This window comes from Oryctolagus cuniculus, chromosome 9, assembly GCF_051225735.1.
Source record: "Oryctolagus cuniculus isolate XC-2025 breed Fujian yellow rabbit chromosome 9, ASM5122573v1, whole genome shotgun sequence".
Taxonomy (NCBI): Eukaryota; Metazoa; Chordata; class Mammalia; order Lagomorpha; family Leporidae; genus Oryctolagus; species Oryctolagus cuniculus.
In genome coordinates this window covers 97,245,056-97,259,300 of record NC_142875.1, presented here as the reverse complement: position 1 = coordinate 97,259,300, position 14,245 = coordinate 97,245,056, and positions in this window count along the sequence as shown.

Sequence of the window (14,245 nt, the reverse complement as noted above, 5' to 3'; positions counted from 1 at the left end):
TGGAAGATGGCCCAAGTCCTTGGGCCCCTGCAACTGGACATGGAGGAAGCTCATGACTCCTGGCTTCAGATCAGCCCAGCTCTGGGCATAGTGATGATTTGCAGAGTGAAGCAGCACTCCCTCTCTATAACTCTGCCTTTTAAATAAATAAATCTAAAAAATATGTATACAAACTAGGAAGGAAGACTAGGAGGGAAGAAATTAAACTGCCTTTGTTCACAGATAAGCTATACAGAAAATCTGAATTAACCAAAACTCCTTTCCTGGAACCAATGAGCAACTGTAGCAATGTTGGAAGATACAAGATTAATACACAAAAGTCAGTCACTTTCCTAAATAGCAACAATGAACAAGAGGAATTTGAAATTCAAAATGTATAATCACTTACATTAAAACCACAAAAAAGATAGCCGGCGCTGCAGCTCACTAGGCTAATCCTCCGCCTTGCGGTGCTGGCACACCGGGTTCTAGTCCTGGTCGGGGCACCGGATTCTGTCCCGGTTGCCCCTCTTCCAGGCCAGCTCTCTGCTGTGGCCAGGGAGTGCAGTGGAGGATGGCCCAAGAGCTTGGGCCCTGCACCCCATGGGAGACCAGGATAAGTACCTGGCTCCTGCCATCGGATCAGCGCGGTGTGCTGGCTGCAGTGTGCCGGCCGCAGTGGCCATTGGAGGGTGAACCAATGGCAAAGGAAGACCCTTCTCTCTGTCTCTCTCTCTCTTACTGTCCACTCTGCCTGTCCAAAAAAAAAAAAAACTACAAAAAAGATACTTAATAAATAAATCTAACATAAATATAAAAATATATAACAAAAGGATTTTTAAAAAGCAGGGGGCAAGTGTTTACCACAGTGGGTAAGATGTCTCTTGGGACCAAGACAGTGCCTGAGTTCAAGTCCTAGTTCCACTTCCAATTCTAGCTTCCTGCTAATGCAACCCTAGCAGCAGCAGGTGATGGCTTAAAGTGCTTGGGACCCTCCCACCCATGTATGAGACCTGCCTTGAGTTCCTGGCTCCTAGCTTCAGCGTGGCCCAACCCCTACTGTTGTAGTCATTGCAGAAATGAACCAGCACACAGAAGATCTCTCTGTCTCTCTCTCTCTGCCTTTCAAATAAAAGGGAAGTACATAAGCAATTCAATATTTTCTGAAAGAATAGGATCTAACAAAATATGTACAAGATTTAGAAGAGGAAAATTATGAGAGCACATGTGGAAGAAGGGCAGGTGGATTAATGTTGAGAATTGAGCAGGATTCGCAGCACTGGCTGCACACTGGAATTTCTGGGGGCCTTAACAAATACTCGTGCCTGCCTACCTCCAAGCTTTTGCCCCTGAAATGCTGATGGAACCAACGTGGGCTATAAAGCAGGAATTAGAAATTTGTGTTTTAATCTGCCCAGGTGATTCTTGTGCATGGTCAAGTTTGGGAGTCCAGGGCACCATTGCTATTCAGCAAGACCCATTACTGGCAAACAGGGAAATGACCACAAGGCAGTTTTAAGTGATTATAATATCAAATTTGCATTATGCTGAGAAAACACTGCTCTCTTGCTATTTTGCCTGTCCTGATCATCATAAAATTGAACTGCATGGCATAATTTAGAATTCCAAGGAGAACAGCTTTCTTCATCTTAATTGGATTCCAAGTTACATTAATCCTTTATAGAACTCTCTCAATGTATTATGCTTACTATGCCAAAAATATTTTGTTAGCACTGCATTTTAAATGAGAGAAAGAGGGGGCAAAAAAGGAAAAAAAAAAAAAAGAACAGAACTGAAAGCTCATTTTAAAAACACCCTGAAAGGCAAAAGCAGCCCTTTGCACACATCACACTCAGACATGGATGTGGTCCAGGCGTGCTTTGTAAACTCCAGACTGGAGGCAATATCGGGACTCACGCGGAGCTGTGTGCCTGGGACTATACCGTCCGATGTCTCAAAACCCCGCCCCTTTCCTAGTGTCTGGGACTGAGACACAAGATATTCTCAGGCCCCGGTCTTGCACAGCTCTCAGTCTTGCTCCCTTATACCTTCTTTGCAAATCAACCTCGTCCTAAAATTAACTCACTGAATTAAGGGTCCCTGATCCCAAGACTCCCCGAGGTCATTTAGCTCCTCTACAGAAATCATCCTCATGTTTGGCCTTGAGGGTTTTTGCCAGAAACTCCAGGCCCTGAGCAGGAAGTGACTCCCACCTGATGGACGGAAGCCCACTTTGCCATCTCGAAAATTCCCCAAAGAACACGGTACCACTGGCCACCCCAGGGTGGGCTGAGGCACTACAGACCAATGGGCACTTGCGCACAAGCTGAACACCCACCCCTCAGCCCCAGCTCCCATCTACAAGAGCCTTCAGCCCTGACCCCTCCAGAAGCCTGGGAATTGAGTGACAATGCCTGTCTCCTTGCTAAACACCTGCCTTCTCCCACCTCCTGCTGGCAGTGAAGGATTTGCTGCCCTTGGGGGAGTGGGCCAGGACTGGGGGATTCCACAACACTCTGTGCCTCAGTTTCTTGGGAAGAAAAGGAAAAGGAATCCAACCGACCAGCTTTTCACGACCTACTTCTCATTTGTCAGGTGCTCGCTCAGGCACTTGACAAAGGTCATCCCTCTTAATCCTCCCAGCAACTGGGTGACATATGCAGTGTAGGATCTGCTTTAGTCCTGGGGAAACTGAGGCCTGGCCTGCAAAGATTTAATGGAAAATGCAGATTATGAAAAAACGCAGCCGGCGCTGCGGCTCACTAGGCTAATCCTCCACCTAGTGGCGCCGGCACACCGGATTCTAGTCCTGGTCGGGGCGCCGGATTCTTTCCCGGTTGTCCCTCTTCCAGGCCAACTCTCTGCTGTGGCCCGGGAAGGCAGTGGAGGATGGCCCAAGTCCTCGGGCCCTGCACCCCATGGGAGACCAGGAGAAGCACCTGGCTCCTGCCTTCGGATCAGCGCGGTGTGCCGGCTGCAGCACGCCAGCTGTGGCGGCCATTGGAGGGTGAACCAACGACAAAAGGAAGACCTTTCTCTCTGTCTCTCTCTGTCCACTTTGTCGAAAAAAAAAAAAAAGAAAAAAGAAAAAAAAAGAAAAGAAAAAACACAATGTGGTTGGTATGGCATCTTAACAACCCAAAAATTGGCCAATGCCACAAATCAGGGCTTTGGCAGTGCTCTGTTCTCACGTACAACCTGGTCCTGACACACGTGGTGACAGATGTCAGAGGCCAACTCACCCAGAGCCATCTGGGGAGCAAGTGACACTTGGCTCCAGGGGGGTCCTTCCTGGGGGAGCTGAGGTTATCTGCACAGAGCCTGCACAGGCACTTGTAAACCCAGGACTAACCGTGGGATTCCACCTATGAAAGACCTGCTCCCCTGGGGCAGGCCAGAACAGCCGGATGGAAAGGAGGCCAGAAGGTGCCACTGAGCACCACCCCCACCAGCCCCTTTGAGTGGGCGTTCTCAGGCAGGGTGGGGTGGGGGGCTTCAGAAGAAGCTGTCTGTCCGATCACTCTAATCTTGCACCCTCCTCTGAGAAGTTTGTTGACCAGCGGCTGGGGTGGGGATGGAAGGCCTGCTGGGGGGTTGGCAGCCAGGTAACCTAAGGCATGGGGGGCAGGCACGGGGACCCACGGATGTTCCAAGCTACCCTAGGTGCCGCTGACCTCCTGCCTTTCTCCGTAAACTGGCTTCCCAGGAGGAAGCTGGGGCCCATGACCTCAGCTCACGGTGACAAGCCTGGCAGGAATGAAGCAAGGCCTCGCCGTGGCTCCCTTGCCCCAGTCGGCATGGGAGGAGGCCTCAGGCATCACTGAGTTTAGGTGCACAGCGCTCTAGAGGGTGGGTAGCACGCTCAGCACCTTCCAGATGAGGAACCCAGGCTCGGGGAAGACCAGTGCGTGAGCCGCACAGGCGGGAATGCAGCCGTCAGAGTCCCAGCTGGTAAGGCCCAAAGCAGAGTGTGCAAGCGGGCAGCCAAGAGGGCGCTAAGAGGCGGCCACATAAAGACATTTTCGGATGACTATAATTAAAGAGTGTCAGGGCCAGCGCTGTGCTGCAGTGGGCTAAAGCACTGCCCGAAACACCAGCATCCCTTGTGAGCACCGGTTTGAGTCCCGGCTGCTCCATTTCGGATCCAGCTCCCCGCTAATGCGCCTGGGAAGGCAGTGGAAGATGGCCCAAGCGCATGGAGATGAGGCCTTTGTAGTTAATTAGGTTCAAGTGAGATCATAAAGGAATTAACCCCCCTACAAGAGAGACGCCGGAGAGCCCGCTCGCCCCCTCCACCGTGCAAAGACACACAAGCAGGGAGAGGGCTCTCAGCAGCCACACAGTCATCCGGCAGCTGATCGCAGGTGTGCATCCTGCAGGGCTGTGAGAAATACTCGTGGGCTGTGTAAGCTGCAGGTGCGGATTTTGTGAGGGAGCCCTAGCAGCCCAAGACAGGTGCAGATGGAGAGAAGGCCTTGCCTGTCACAGGGCTGGCTCCAGGCCAGGGCGCTCATCCATCACCCTGAGCACTGGCAGGCTGGCTTCTGACTGGCCTAGGTGCGCAACACACTGGTGGCTATAAAAACCCTTTTGTGTTGCGCCTAGGGGAAATTATTGATTAATTTTAGATGTTGACAAATTGTTTCCATATTATAATTTTTAGACTAATGACTTACTAAGAGAAACGATAGATGAGTTCCTTATTTGCTGAAGGAAAAATCAGAATGACTTTCTAAAAATCAATCCATAGGAAAGCAAGAAAGGGAGGATAAAAGAAGGAAGGTATAACCTAGGCCACCGGCTCTCACAGCAGGTCTACAGAGTCGCATCAAACGAGAATGCTTCCAAGTAACACACAGAAGCTGTGAGAAGGAGGAAAAATCGCACACAGTTGTTGTGAACGTGAGACATGTCTGGAACACAAAGATACAGAAAGTTGGAAGTAAAAAGAGCAGACAAAGCTATACCAAGAAAATACGAATCAATGACAATCCAGTGGAGCATGATTTACAGTACACAAAACAGAGTTAAGGCCAAGACAGTTACTGGAAAGAAGCTCGGGTCGCAATGACGGACGTTCGTTCCCCAGGAGGATGGACAGGTGTGGTTAAAGTGACAGATGCCGGGGACGTCTCGCTGCCCAAATCCCAGCTCTGCTGCTCCCCTCGCACTAACCAGCAGCAAATGCTTTCCTCTCTGGTATTTTGCGCTTCCCCGTGGGCGCCTGTGGGTAATGACAGGTACAAAGCTCCCAGGGTGGCTGTGAGGACGCCACTGAGGTGTCACTACTTGAAAGCCATTAGGAATGCCTGTCATGGATGTACACAGTAGGCATCACATAGCAAGAGGATGAGAAACAAAAGCAAATCAACCCCAGGAACAGGCATCCACGTATGGGAAGGGGAGTTTGGCAGATCAGAAAACGAAGAGGTTCTGGCACACATTCTTGCCTAGCTATTTTTAATACATCATCTTGGTGATGAAACAAAAAGTCAGTGCAGATAGAAAAGTGTTGACACTAAAAAAAGTCTTTTTTAAAGATAAGGAGCATCTTTTAACATATTTACTTTTTATTTGAAAGGCAGCACACAGAGAGAAAGGGAGAGAGGTCCTCTAACCCCTGGATCACTTTCCACATGGTGGCAACGGCCAGGGCCAGGCCAGGCCAGGTGGAAGCAGGAGCCTGGGGCTTCATCCTGCTCTCCCACATGGGTGGCAGGTGCCTAAGCACTTGGCCCATCTTCCACTGCTTTCCCAGGCATGTTAGCAGGGAGGTGGATTGGAAATGGAGCAGCTGGATGCTGGCATCCAGGCAGCAGCTTAACCCACTGCGCCACAACACTGGTCCAACAAGATTAAAATCTGAAATCAATGGACAGACACAAAACATTGCATACAGGACCTGGCACCATGGCGTAGCGGGTAAAGCCGTCGCCTGCAGCGCCAGCATCCCATATGGGCACTGGTTTGAGTCTCAGCTGCTCCACTTTCGATCCCACTCTCTGCTATAGCCTGGGAAAGCAGTAGAAGATGGCCCAGGTCCTTGGGCCTCTGCACCCTCGTGAGACACCTGGAAGAGGCTCCTGACTACTGGATTTGGATTAGCCCAGCTCTGGTAGTTACAGCCATCTGGGGAGTGAACCAGTGGATGGAAGACCTCTCTCTCTCTCTCTCTCTGCCTCTCTATAACTCTTTCAAATAAATAAATCTTTAAAAAAAAATGCTGCATCCAATAACCTTATACACAGTATTTTCTGAAATTGGCTGTATACTCAGCCAAAAAGTCAATCCTGTCCAATTTCATACAGAGCATGTATAATATGCAAAGTATGTGCTAGGACTATAATGTAATGAAGCTAGAAATCAAAATAAAATGGTTGGCCGGCACCGCGGCTCACTAGGCTAATCCTCCACCTTGCGGTGCTGGCACACCGGGTTCTAGTCCCAGTCGGCACGCCAGATTCTGTCCCGGTTGCCCCTCTTCCAGGCCAGCTCTCTGCTGTGGCCAGGGAGTGCAGTGGAGGATGGCCCAAGTGCTTGGGCCCTGCACCCCATGGGAGACCAGGATAAGTACCTGGCTCCTGCCATCGGATCAGCGCGGTGCGCCGGCTGCAGTGCGCCGGCCGCGGCGGCCATTGGAGGGTGAACCAATGGCAAAAGGAAGACCTTTCTCTCGGTCTCTCTCACTGTCCACTCTGTCAAAAAAAAATAAATAAATAAAATAAAATGGTCAGTAGAAAGTCCTAGGGTGAGTGGCGTGTGTTGGGGGTTAAAGTACCATCTGGGATGCCCCCGCCCCGTTCCAGAGTGCCAGTTCCAGCCCTGTCTACTCTGCTTCCAACCCAGCTTCCTCTAATTGCCCCAGGGGAGGCAGTGGGTGATAGCCCGAGTGCTTGGGCCTCTGCAGCCACGTGGGGGACGGAGTTCTGGGCTCCTGCTTTGGCCTGGATCAATCACAGCTACTGCAGGCATTTGGGAGGTGAACCAGTAGATGGAGGATATTTTTTCTCTCTGTCACTTGGCCTTTCAAGCAATAGAAATAAATAAACATTTTTTAAATTTAAATTTAAAATTTAAATTCTCATGCATTTGGAAGCAAGTAATGTGTTTCTAAGTGATTCACCGATGCAAATTTTAAAAACATCTTGGACAGAATGCTAATAGAAAGACTACTGATCACAAGTTATGGCATTTAATTAAGAAGGAATTAGAAAGCAGACAGGCATAACTGTGAGTACTGGAAGAGAAGGAGGACTGGAGAAAACAAACTACAATTCCATCTTAGGAGGCTACAAAAAGAGAGCAAAACAAACCCACCTGAGAGACAGACGGAAACAATCAAATTCAGAGCAGGAAAAGGTGAAATTTGAAACAAATGTATGGCACAGATCAACGAAGCTGAAAACTGTTTGCTTTTTTAGAAGACTCACAAAGGTGACAGATCACAGGTAGATGACAGTAAACCAGCTGAGAAAAAGGAGGAAGGGATCCAAGTGAACCAGAGCACAAAACAGAAATGCAAGATGAAGTGGACACATTTCTACCAAACCTAGACTGCTTACGCGACTCCTGAGTGCCTAAGAGCAGATCATCTGGCGGGTCAACTGCCAGTTAGCAAAACCGAGCAAGCTCCTGAGACGTCTGACCGTGGAGACGAGGAAACAAGGACTCGGCCCTTTGGGTAAGCTGGCTGTGGTCACAGACGCAGCCAGGGTTGGACCCACCCAGCGTGAGTCTGGGGTCTTCACGCTTTGTCCCCTGATGGTGAATTCTGTGTGTCAACGCGACTGGGCTACCGGGTGCCCAGGTGTTAGGGTTTGACTGTGGGGTGGGGAAGTTTATGTGTTGGAAGCTTATTCCCCATATTCCCACATGAAAGTCACCTGAAGGAGGAGCCTTAAGGACAGAAGTAGCATCAGATGGGGCCCTGAGGTCTTATCAATGACTTGATAAGAAGAGGAAGCAGGCCAAGCCAGTGCGCTTGCTCCGCCCCCACGCTGCCCCGACGTGGTGCCCAGGGCCACGTTACCCTATGAGGTTTCTGACACCAGGCTGACACGAGGTCAGAGGTCAGACGTTGTTTCTGGGTTTGTCTGTGAGCATGGCAGGCTCAGCAGAGCCTCCTAGACACGTGGGCCCCACCTGAGGAGAGCAAGAGGAAGAGGCACTCACCCACTTGGGCTGCTTGCATGCCCTGGAATATCCCCGCCCGTCCCCTCCCCTGGGCCTGCAAAGGCACCACCGGCTTCAGGCTTCCCTGGGTCCCAGCTTGCAGATCGTGGAACATGGGCTGTCTTGGCCTCCACCACCACATGGGCCAACTCCTTATCATAAAGGTCTCCATCTGCAGCCCAGGGGTCGGTCGCCCTGAGCAGAACCCTAAATAACATCGTGCCCGTGCTGTGCGGCTTTGCCTCCATAGTAGAGCAATAAGACAACTTTTAGAAGGGTGAGCTCTGCATCACCACGCCTAGCACATCCAAGATGCTTTTCACAGTTAAAAATATGAGGGACTGGTGTTGTGGCGTAGTGGGTTACGCCACTCCCTGCAATGCCAGCATCCCACAGCAGAGCACCAGTTCAAGGCCCGGCTGCTCCACTCCCAATACAGCTCCCTGCCAATGTGCCTGGGAAGGAAGCAGAAGGTGGTCCAACTGCTTGGACCCCTGCCACACATGTGGGAGACCCAGATAGAGTTCCTGGCCTGGCCCAGCCCTGGGTGTTGCAGGCATTTTGGGGGAGTGAACCAGCAGATGGAAGATATCTTTTTGTCTCTCTCTCCCTCCCTGTCACTCTGAAACTCAAATAAATCTTTTTTTAATTATTAAGAAATACTTTAAGTAGAGAAACCGTCCTATGGCTGGGAACACATGGGCACTAAAGAAGCGTGCCCTGGAGCTGCCCCTCCTGTCCTGAGCCCCAGGGTACCCAGCGCCCGCCTCCAATGTGACGCTTTTGCTCCTGCGGGTCATTTCAGCGCCAGTCTACACACATGTAAATACAGACATATTCTCCTCCCCTGCCTTTAAATCCAAGGAAGAGCCCCACGCGTGCTTTTTCTGCTCCTTGCCATTCTGCCCTAACAATGTCTCTGGAAGACTGGATTCTTGGAAAACATCCTCATCCTCGCTCTTTTCCATCCATGTAGTCCATCGCACGTGCACTATAATCCAGCCAACACCTTGCTGCTGGAACAGTAGGATGGTCTCCAATCTTTTGTTATTTCAAAAGACGCTGGGGTGAGCATGGAATTGTGTTTATGTGCAAATAAATATCTATCCATCCCAGCTATGAAAAAAAATTATATGTATAATGAATTGTCCCAAATTTCAGTTGCTGGAAACAGTGGCTACATTTGTTTTTGTTCACTGATGGGCAATTTTGGCAGGCAGAGCTCAAGGAGAGAACCCACAGGCAAAATCCTGCCAAGTTCAAGGGCCTCCTGGGTCCAGGTTTTTGATAGGAAAAAAATAGAAGTCCAGAGCAACCTTCTTGAAAAATCCATTCTGTTTCAGATACACGAGGAGGCTTCAAAAACTTTGTAGAATAAATGGAAATGAAAGATAAGCTTATTTTGGTGCAAAAAGAATTTTAAGCCCACGTATTTTTTTTTCATAATATGCATTTTCCAAAACTTCATAACGATCCTTCACATTTCTAGGAATGGAATTGCTTGGTCACGGGTATGAAGTGTTCAGGTTGATAGAGGTTTGCTGAATTGTCCCCCAGATAAGTTGCACCAAGTGACCACCAACAGCCATGCCTGAGGAATAAAGGAAGGAAGAAAATAAACGGCGAGCCGGTGCTTCACCATCTGGCCACGTGGGGGCGGTGTTTCCCCACCGAAGGCAAGGTGTCTTGTTCTCGGTTGACTTGGGCTTAGGCAGGGAGGCCGAGCCTCCCATGCCTAGGCCTGGTACTGCCTGGTACTGCTGGTGATGGATGCACCATTCTCGGGGGGCGGGCTCACGGCCTTCTCCTTCCATTGCCTTTCACAACTCAGGGGAGTCTCTGACCCTCTGTGAAGTCCACCCCGGGGCCACAAGTTCAGACCTCAGAGCCCTGTCCTGGGCCCAGGGAGAGGTTGCAGCCCCTCTGGAGCCAGGTTCCCAACAGTTCATTTTAAGATGTATTTATTCATTTTAGAGACACAGTGAGGGAGGGGGAAGGGTGGGGAAGAGGAAGGAGGGGGGAGAAGGAGAAAGGAGAGGAAGAGCTTCCATCTTCTGGCTCGCTCCCCCAGATGGCTGCAACAGCAAGGATTGCACCTGGCTGAGGCCAGGGACTCCATCCGGGTCTCCCACGTGGGTGGCAGGGGCCCAAGCACTGGGCTTGTTGCTGCTTTCCCAGTCACGCCAGCAAGGAGCTGTATCGGAAGCAGAGTTGCTCAGGACTCAACCCAGCGCCCATATGGGATTCCAGGGTGCCAAGCGGTGGCTTAACCCACTACACCACAGTGCCAGTCGCCAACAGTTTTAGTTTTAAGCTGAGAAATGCCTGGGCTTGTGGGCTGTCCCTTCCCCTTCCTGCCTTCAATAAGGCCCTGGGCTCACTCCCAAAGATGGCCCCAAGCCAGGAGCCTGGGCCAGAGAAGTCAGCTGAGCCGGGGGCGAGCACCCCAGGGTGGGGGACCTGACAGTACTTCCCAGCCTTCAGGGCTCTGACCCGCCAGACCCACCCTGCCTGGGCCAGCTCTAGGAGGCCCGTGCAGGCCCAGGAGCTGCTCCCACGATAGGGCCAGGCCCAGCTGCTCGCCCCTAAACACCTGCTTCAGTGTTTGCAAGGCACCAGGCAGGACATCCTGGCAGACAGCTCTGGGGTCCGGATGATTCCAGTCTGTACACCCGGTTTTAAATCACCACATGCAGACACCAAGCCTAGCGGTTAAGACACCAGCCAGGTCACCCACGTGACAGTGGCCTGGGGTTTGGTCCCCGGCTCCTGACCTCAGCTTCCTGCTAATGGAGGCAGCAGTGAGGCCTCAATTGAGTTTCTGGCTCCCAGCTTTGGTCCTGGCTGTTGCAGGCATCTGGGGAGTGAAGGAACACACAGGAACTTTCTGTCTCTCTGCTCCTCAAATATATTTTTAAAAATTCTAAAAATCAAGTGTTGTGGGGCAGTGGATTCAGGTACCACTTGTGACACCAACATCCCATAGCAATGCTGGTTCAAGTCCTGGCTACTCCACTTGTGATCCAGCCCCCTGATCACTCGCCTGAGAATCCAGTGGCCCCTGCCACTCATGTGAAAGACCCAGCTGGAATTCTGGCTTCAGCCTGGCCCCACCCCAGTCCCCTTCCCCCAGCAGCCACCTCTGCAGCGTGTTGCATCCACAGGTATGCAGGGGAGCCCTGGGAACACAGGGATTGGTTTTTGTGTCACCTGCCCTTCCAGACTCGAGGGCCCGGCCGCTGAGCCAGGCAACAGAGGCTGCATTCCAGGGGACTCTGGCGTCACCCCTCCTGCTCAGTGTTGGAGCCCAGGCCCCAGAGGGGCAGGCCTGTCCCCCTGCCTGCATCTCAGGGCTGGCACGTCGACACCCCCCAGCTGCACACCCAGGTCTTGGTCATGTTTCCATCCCCCTTCCCCCAGCCCTGCTCCCTTTCATTTTGCAGCTGGGAATGAGTGCAGCGGGACCCACGGGGAGGGGGCTGGAGCCCTGTGCCACCCCAGGCCACTAATCGAGGGCCTCTGTCCTGGTGAGGCCGAGGTCCAGGGACGGCCGCCCAGGGTGCAGGTCAGTCTCTGGCTATTTCTTGCAGGCTGACCCAAGAGCGTGTATTCTGTTTCCCACAGGCGCCCCCTATTGGAGCTGGAGTGTCAGGAGCCCAGGGCGACCCAGAGGGATTGCACTTGGGGGGCGGAAGCCATCCCCCTCCGCCTCAGTCCCAGCAGAGGCATCTTCATCAAATGCCTGACCCCGAGAAAACCCATTCGGGCCTCTGCTTTCTTTAGTCTCCTTTGAAGCTGCCTGTCCCAGCAGGGGCCAGGGCCTCTTCCATCTCCACCAACAGCTGGAGGACGGGCCTGGGCGGGAGATCCGTGAAGGGAACAGGCCTGGGAAGAAGGCGAGGGGGCGGGCCAGTGCTGTGCTCACTGCGTGCGTCCACAGGAAAAGGCTGAATACAGTCGCTTGCCTGTGGCACACAGCCCATGCTCTGCTGCAAGGAACCATGCAGTAGACAGAGCAGGGAATGGCGCTAAGATCTGCCCACCGCAGCCAGGGTAGGCCTGTCCAGGGAGCAGCATGTCAGCATGATCAGGCCCCGGAAGCTCTCCCCACGAGGCGTGAAGGACCAGAGCTGCTGTGCCTTGAGTGTGTTCCCAAGTTCACGGGCCTCACAGTTACTCCCCTGTGCAACAGTGTAGGGTGGCAGGGTCGTGAGGGTGGAATGGGTGGACTCAGACCCCCACAGTGGGCGTGGCCTCGCTCACTCGTCCTCTCCCTGCCCTCTGCCTTCCGCCATGGGATGGCTCAGCAAGAAGGCCCTCACCAGAGGCTGCCTCTCCAGACTGGGCTGCCCAGCCTTCAAAACCGCAAGCAGGTCGATTTCTTTTCTTTTCTTTTTTTTAAAAAAGGTTTATTTATTTATTTGAAAGAGTTACACACAGAGAGAAGGAAAAGCAGAGAGAGAGGTCTTCAAAAAAATCCAATGGTTCACTCTGCAACAGCTGGAGCTGCGCCTATTTGAAGCCAGGAGTCAGGAGCTTCTTCTGTGTCTCCCATGCAGGTGCAGGGGCCCAAGGACTTGGGCTGTCCTCTACTGCTATCCCAGGCCATAGCAGAGAGCTGGATCGGAAGTGGAGCCGCTGGGACTCGAACAAATGCCCATACGGATGTCGGCACTGCAGGCGGAAGCTTTACCCGCTACATCACAGGGCCAGCCCCTGTTCTTTATAGATTACTCAGTCTTGGCTGCTCCCTTGCAGTAGCACAAATCAGAGCAGGACAAGGACCATAAGTGCTCCCACATTCTTGTGCACCCAGGATCCAAGGAAGTGACCAAATGAGACTTTTGGGAGCTTCAGAAAAGCAGGGGCAGTTTCTCTGCAGGGACTTGGGGTCAACCACCAGATGTGGCGCTAGACCAGCAATGGTGCATCCGTGCACCCAGGCCCAAATCTGAACAAGTGGGTCACTAAGTTGTGAGCACCGCACACGGCATCTGTGGGCACCTGTCAACCAGGCCAGGCACCAAGAGTGGCACTGGTAATTGATCTTCGGGGAGCCCAGAAATCCCTGTAGGGTACTGAATACACTGTGGATCCCAGGGGCCCAGGCCCAGAGTTGTGAATCGGGTTTGAGGCAGAGTCTGGAAATTCGCATTTAACACATGGTCCAGGTAATTCTAATGTAGGAGGTGTGGGAACCACACGGGCAGAAAACGCAGTGTCACCTTAGAAGACACCAAAGGGGACTCCTGCCCTGGAGCTCGGGAGCAGCTCTGCTCACACGGAGTTTTCTAACCACTCCTGAGCCGGTGTCTACCTTTGTTGACTTTCTTGCTGTCTGTATCCTCACTGCTGCCACAAAACCCAGACAGGCAGGGTCTGGCCAGGCAGGAAACAGAAGCCTTGGAGGCGAGAGGAGCAGAGGGGACCCCGAGCCGGGAGCCGTGGTGACCTGGGGGCCTCAGGGACCGAGCGGCTGTGTGAGGAATGAGCCTGGAAGATGAGTGTCCCACAGGCTGGGGGGAGCCAGCCAGAAATCGGGGAGGAGGAGCCCGGGGCTGTGGAGCCGCCACGGTGCTGTAGCCCTGCATCGGCGTGAATGTGACAGCACACCCTGCGACACATCTGACAACCACGGGCTCTGGAACCATCCAGGGGCTCTCCATGGTGAAGTGCCCTGTGATGGCTCATGGTGCCTAGACCTCAGTGCATACGGCACTGACATTTGCTATGTGGAAAACCAAGCCCGTGTGCAGGCCTGGGGACCGCACTCTCTTTTAAGTATTAGACATTCATTAGCAAGTGTCAGAAACGCCAACCCAGCAGCACAGTTGGTGCACTTGCAGGCACAACGCTTCCAGATCGGCGGCTTCCGCAAGCCATTCTCCCGGACCAGCCCCACTGTCTTCACTTTGCTAAGATCCACATGCACGGGGCGGAGCTTGTGTTCGTCCTGGGGGCCCAGTCTGTGCCAGGGTTCCGGGCTACGCTTTCCGTGCCAGTGGACGTCTGGACCGATGCACACCAGGCTCGTGCCGTCCCGTGCTGCTCTCTCTGGTACCTCCTGCTCCAGCAAACACCAGGTGGCCGATCA